Below are 6,745 nucleotides of genomic sequence, written 5' to 3' on the forward strand. Positions count from 1 at the left end.
CTCAGGTCATGATCTCAGGGTCCTGGGATCGAGCCCCGCATCGGGCTCTCTGCTCAGCAGGGAGCCTTCTTCTCCCCACAACCAACTGCCCACCTCTCAGTCTACTTGTGATCTCTGTCTGTCAAATAAATAAATAAAATCTTACAAAAAATTAAAAAAAATTTTAAAAATTGAGAAAATGACTGTGTATTGCAGATTGATGGGACCCAGTAAAAATTGGTGATTACGGAGTTAAATTTTTCTATAATGATATTCTCTTTTAGAATGGAGGCTCAAATGAAACACTAGCCATTTCTTCAGGAAGAATTTGGAACAAATTAGGAGATAGGTGGCAAGCTTTCCTGTCTTTCCTTCTTAATATCATCGTATTTCACCCCCTCCCCACAGCTGTTTTGCAGTGTGCCACATGAGAGCAGTTTATGGGAGTGGTTAACATTGGGTAAGAACTCTAGGTTTGGAGTCGAACAAACGTAGATTAAAATTCCAGTTCTGCCATTCAAAACCCACATACCTCCGGAAAAGTTAATTTCTGTGAACCTCAAAGTGTTGCTATGAAAATTAAGTAATGCAACAGGGTACCTGCCGTATCACTGTTCTGAGGAAGCTTTGTTGTTTCCCTCAAGCAGCAAAATATCTTCCAGAGGTAGAGGTTGTGGGGCAATTTTGTAACCCGAAGCCAAACTGTAGAGCTGCTCTTCTGCTACAACCATAAACAAGTAACTGATGAAATCTATCAGAACTGTATTTAGCGTAGTGAGGTCTGTCAGTTTTGTTTATCACAGAGTGACCGCTACTGGGCTTGTCCTCCCGTAGTTAAAAAACAAAACAAAACGAAAAAACTACAAAGGGACAAAGAACGTGAAACATCTGTTTTTATACACAAGACAATAGATGGTATGGGTTGGAAGTCCTTGGAATGAAAATAATAAGATGGGCCTGAAAAATATGCCTAGAGGTCTCATTATGTCTTTGGCTGAACAGGAAGTTGTTCATGTACTGTCCTCACACAGGCGAAGGACAGCTATAGGGGAGTTACAAGCTGGACACTTCCCAGAACTCACATAGGATTGCAAAATATTCTAGTTCTCATCAGCTGGCAGGGACCAGCAAACATGTTCATGAAGGGGCCAGATAAGAATACTTTAAGCTTTGTGGGTCACAAATGGTGTCTCTCACATAATCTTTTTTCTTTTTAAAACTCCCCTTTAAGGATGTAAAAATAATTCTTACCTCTCAAGCTCTTCAAAGTCGGTCCACAAGCTGGATGTGATCCACAGGTTATGGGCTGCTGTATTTTGAGCGAGAATGTAGACACCACTTTGAGCACCAGAGTATTCAGTGGAGACCAAAAAAGGTCACACCTTGGTAATAGCATTAAAGTAGACAGAGAATACAGTCTATTGTTTTGGCTCAGACTAACAAACCCTAAACACAAACCAAAAATGAATAAAGAATAAGGAAAAAGTTATAACATTAAGAACAGAAGAGAGAATGTCACTGAAATCCTACTGATATTAATAAGCTAACTAGACAGTATTAACAGTATTATGCCAATAAGTCCTCCAATCAGATGAAATGGGCAAATTCCATGAGTGACACCAATTATAAAAACTGACACAGGAATACATAGAAAACGGAATAACCTCACAACTATTGAAGAAATTGAATTCATAATTGACAACCTTTGCACAAAGAAAACTTCAAGCCCAAATACCTTCTTTGGTGAGTTCTATGAAACATTTTAAAAATAAGTAATACCAAACCACAAATATGTCCAACAAATAGAAATAAGAACACTCGAACCCATTCTATGAGGCCTGCAATACTCTTGTACCAAAACCAGGCTAAGATACTACAAAAACGAAATTTATTCACTAATATCCACGAAAATAGAAAGTACTAGAAATACTGAGACAAGCAACACATAAAAAAGTATAATACATCGGAGTGCCTGGGTGGCTAAGTTGGTTGGGCGTCTGCCTTCTGCTCAGGTCACGATCCCAGGATCCTGGGATCAAACCCCATGTCAGGCTCCCTACTCAGCAGGAAGTCTGTTTCTCTCTCTCTCCCTCTGCCTGCCACCCCCCCTACTTGTGCCCTCTCTCTGCCAAATAAATGAACAAAATATTTTTTAAAAAGTATAATATAGAATGATCAATTAGGCCTTATCCCAAGATTTCAAGGCTGCCTCAACATTTGTAAATCAATCAATGTAAATCACCATAGGAAAAAACTAAAGAAGAAAAACCGTATTACCCTCTCAATTCAACATGCATGAATTATAAAAGTTCTCATTAAAAGGGGCATCTACATGAAACCTACAGCCTACATCATACCTAATAGTGAAAGACTAAATGCTTTCCCCCCAAATCAGAATTTAAGGCCGCCCACTCAACCCTTCTCGTCAACATCCTACCTGATGTTCTAGCGAGTGAAATAAGAAAATAAAAGGTATATATTTTTGTAAGGGTCAGTACTGTTCTAACAGCAGGGATGAGTTTTGCATATTAATTTTTGTGTATCGAGCTTGAAGCCCGCGAACCTACTGAACTCAATTATCTGAGCACTTTTTTGGTAGATTCTTTAGGGTTTTCTAAATGACAACTTTTCCTTTCTAATATGATTTTATATTTTATAAAAAGTACAAAAACAGAAAAAACTCATCTGTGCTGCTGGAGCAGCATCTGGTACCTGGCAAACACTCAGTAAATATTAAGTTTCTATTTTATTTGACATAAATATTGGAAATGGAAAACAAGAGTCATGCAGCTTTGTAGTATATGTATACCTTATGCTAATACATTCTCAAATTCTTGAAATATCCAAAATGATTCTACAAATCATCTGTTGGGTTTGCTGTAAAAGACGTTTTTCTAAGGATAAGAAGTTGTTTTAGCCTTGGTTGACGTATATGATTAAACTAACTCACCCTAAGCTATTAATGTTGCGCTCTAAGTGATTGTTTTTAACATTTTATTGAGGCATAATTTACAGAGGATGAGATATATCAATCTAATTATACAGTCCAATCAGCTTTGACAAATGCCTACCACTGTGTAACCAGCACCCTTATCAAAATATAGAACACTGCCGGAAGGCCAGAAAGTTCCATGGTGCCCTATTCCAGGCACCCTTCTTCCCCAGAACAGCCACTGATCTGCTATTACCACAGATCAGTTTTCCTCGTTTTCAGAATGTCCTATAAAGGAAACTACGCAGTGTTCTCTTCTTTGCTGGGCATCTTTCAGCATAATGCTATTTTTAAATTTTTATTAATATTATATTGTGATAAGAAAACACAAGATGCACCCTCTTAACAGATTGTTAAGTGCACCATATTTTTTTTAAAGATGTTATTTATTTATTTGGCAGACAGAGATCACAAGTAGGCAGAGAGGCAGGCAGAGAGAGAGAGAGGAGGAAGCAGGCTCCCTGCTGAGCAGAGATCCCGATGTGGGGCTCGATCCCAGGACCCTGGGATCATGACCTGAGCCGAAGGCAGAGGCTTTAACCCACTGAGCCACCCAGGTGCCCCACCATAGAGTATTTTTAACTGTAGGCACAATGTGGTACAGATCTCTAGCCCCTATTCATCTTATATAACAGAGACTTTATCCTTCTTACACAGCAACTCCCTGTTCCCACATCCCCCCAGCCCCCAGCAACCACCATTCTATTTTCTGCTCCAATAAGTCTACTTTAGATACCTCATGCAGCATTTGTCCTTCTGTGATTACTTCACTTAACATAACACCCTCAAGGTTCACCCATGTTGTTCCATATTGTGGAATATCCATCTTTTTAAAGGCCAAATAATATTGGATTCTATGTACACACCTCGTTTTCCTGATCCACTCAGTCGGCTTTTGATGGGTATAATTCTTTTGGATAAATATCTAGAAGTGGGATTGTGGCCTCACATGATAGTTTTAATTTTCTGAGGGAACTCCATATTGTTTTCATAGCGGCTGTATCATTTTACATTCCCACCAACAGTCTGGAGAGGGCAAAATAGAACTGCTTAACCTGAAAAAATGAATCCACCATAGAATACAGGTCCTAGTAATCAAGGAAAAATAGGTCTTCCTAGGTCACATGATAAGTAAGAATACAGATAAATGTAAGGGTAATATTTTTCAAATGCTAACCTTCATTCGTTTCTTCTAATCACTCACAACCACCAGACAATCCCCTGTCCTTCAAGTAGCAAGGCTGTCCTGTAGTCATTACTTTATGTGAGGGATAGAACAGAAAAGAGATACATAGATTTAGTCTCTAGAGATCTTAGAGAAGAGAGAAAAGTCCAGGCATAGACAGGAGTTTGGAGGAAAACATCAGGGCTTTCCTAAACCTACACTCCCCTCCAAGAGCCCAAAGAAAACCACAATCCATGGCGGCAGAGGAGGGAAAGTTTTGGTGAGATGAACAGTGAGAGGGAGAAGGCAGGATCTGAGGAGACCAGAACATAAATGAGGATTTCAGGGCAAAGGGTAACTATGAAGAGCATTATTGCACTATCTAGGAGTTTCATGGAACCATTCTGCCCATACTTCACCTTAGCAAGCAGAGTCTGTTAATGAGGGCAGTCCTTCTCAATACATCTTATAAACTCTCAACAAACACCAGCACCCCACCCCGTGACTACCAAGTGTGATGTCTTTCTGGCCAGCTGACTACTCAGCATGGACAACAACTTCAGCAATACCCAAAGACAGCAGGGATCCAAGAGAAGGGCACTGGCATTGTGGTGGTGTTCAAGAAAAGCTCTCACACTGTTAACTGTCAAACTAAGGGGAACAAAGCCTCCTCGAGTCAGGAAATTGTTCAAATGCTCCTAACCTCCAATCTCCCCGCTCATGAAAACAGAATCATCTGGTCAACCAACCAACTTCATTGAAAATCAAGGTTTTTGCTTTTCCGTTCTCAAACTACAGGGATCTGAGCACATTATAATTACACATCCCCAAGGTGACACTCATAAATTTTGACTGGAAGTTAAGGACTACATTACTATGGAATGTGACTATAGGGTCCCTACTTATTTCAGGACTGACACATATGACACTTGACAGATAGAAGGCAAGAACATAAGCTTTGCAGCCCACACAGGTACTAATCCTAGCTCCAGTCCTTACTAGATGTGCATCATTAGACAAGTCACTTAAAACCTATGAGCCTCAGTTTCCTCATCTACAGTGGGGCTGACACTACTTTCCTGGCCAGGTTGTAGTGAAAAAATAGAGATGATCATCTGATGCTTAGTACTAAAATCACCTATTACAATCCCTGGCACATTGAAGACATTTAGTAAATGGAATTATTAATGAAAAATCGTTCTGCCAAAGTGCCACCATTAAACACTCACTCCTATGGGTTAATGAGCTACTCACTTAAACAGAGTCATTGCTAGCCAAAGTTGTAAAATACATAATGTGCCTTTAGCACCTACATTCAGACTTTCATCTTTATGCCCTTCTGTCCTCAAATTGGTATTTTGTTAGAGAGAGAGATCAGAGAACGCGTGGGAGAAAATGGAACATAGAAAAATTCCCAATTCTAGTTTAGACTTGTGACTTCGGAAGCTGGGTGACAGATGTGACATATTTAAGAACTTATTTTTCCAGAAAATGGAGCTGGACCAGGCAGACAATATAAATTTCCCTGATGTTATGATAGAGTTAGTGCATTATCATTTAAGTAGTACTCTTCAAACATGACTAAAAATATATACGTGTATGTCTTCCCCCAACTTCATGTATTTCTGATTACCTTAATCATTCATTACTTTCTCAAACATTACAACATAAAAATGAGGAATGGCTTTCAGTTAAGAAAATTTGCAAGAGAGAACATAATAATGTGGAACAGCTGCAGCTATGAATTTTATGAATGCTTTGTTGAAAATAACATTAAATGGTAAAATCGGATCACAGATTAACTCTACTCTGTTTTACGCTATGCGCAAAATGCATCACTCTTATTCAGCTATGATGAGAAGAACATGAAATAATTTACCCTGGTCTTTATTGGGTAGAAATCATCATCATCATCGTCATGTTTTTATTGAGGGGCTAGTATATGGAAAGTAATGTGTAAAAATGTATGGATATGAAGACAAGGTGCCTACATTCAAAAAACTTAAAAACAATTCAGGAAACAGGCAGTATAGACAAACATGAAAGCACAGGATCAGGGTCAGAGTTGATTGGTAAGTATTCCTTATTTTCACATACTAATTCCTGAGCTTTGGATCCCTTCTCTACATCAAGTAGATAGCCCTAATGCCCCACCTCTCCACTTGGTTTCTGACATTAATAATACACGTATAAGGCTTTTCCAGCCAAATTTTGCAAAATTATGTCCCAGAAGCCAAGTAGAACCCAGAAACAGATTTGTCACACTATCCATATTTCCAATGTACTCTTTGACTTAGCTGTACCCATTTTCAGATGGTTTTGTTTTACTTTGTCATTCAGACTTCCAGCTTCTCTAGACAAATCAAAAGATCTGGCAAGGCTAGAGCCATTTTCCACTCTCCACAACACTTAGCTATTCCTAACAGAAGGCCTCTAGACAGGACCTAGGAACTCCACTTCTGTTGTAGGCGCCACCACTGTTTTTTCTTCCTTACACATGTCTAGCTCCACTCCTTTACCTCTCAGTCCCTAAAGGCACATCTGGGACACCTGGGTAGCTCAGTCGGTTAAGCGTCTACCTTCGGCTCGGGTCATGACCCCAGGGTCCC

Source organism: Enhydra lutris, unplaced genomic scaffold (genome assembly GCF_002288905.1).
Source record: "Enhydra lutris kenyoni isolate GAN:26980312 unplaced genomic scaffold, ASM228890v2 scaffoldscaffold53, whole genome shotgun sequence".
Taxonomy (NCBI): domain Eukaryota; kingdom Metazoa; phylum Chordata; class Mammalia; order Carnivora; family Mustelidae; genus Enhydra; species Enhydra lutris.